This window comes from Hyla sarda, chromosome 1 (assembly GCF_029499605.1).
Source record: "Hyla sarda isolate aHylSar1 chromosome 1, aHylSar1.hap1, whole genome shotgun sequence".
In the NCBI taxonomy this organism is placed as follows: domain Eukaryota; kingdom Metazoa; phylum Chordata; class Amphibia; order Anura; family Hylidae; genus Hyla; species Hyla sarda.
Window position 1 is genome coordinate 283,545,514 of NC_079189.1, and position 549 is coordinate 283,546,062.

Consider the following 549-nt stretch of genomic DNA (forward strand, 5'->3'; position numbering starts at 1 on the left):
CCCAAACAGACTTCTCCCGTGTGTATATATTTTTTTTAATGCAGATGGGATGGAATCCCTAGCAGTGTATTTTTAGAATGTTGCTTCTGTGAAAGAATCTCCTGTACCTTGTCCTTGAACATAGTATAACAATACCTCTATTGAAGGTGCCTCATCTATTAATGTGTTGGCTTTGTGTTTGCCAAAAAGGGTTCCAGAAGGGTATATATGATTATTACAGAAGAGGAGATACATGAGAGCCATCTGTCTACGCTGCAATCAAAGACTAATTGTAGCCTAAAATATGACAATCGTATTCTGATATGGCTTGAAAATGGTTCAGTGATAGAGAAGAAATGTTGCCGTTCTTATGACATTGAGTGAATAAAGAAACCAAGTTTGTTTTCCACATGTTAATAGTACTTCCTTAGGATGGTGAGACTGTTATTTGGACTAATGTTTAGCATTAAACGAATATAACACAGACCCAAAATTGTCAATTTGTCTAATCTCTCTTAACAACCAATCAAAATTCAGCTGTAATCTTACCAGAGGTCTTTAAGATATAAA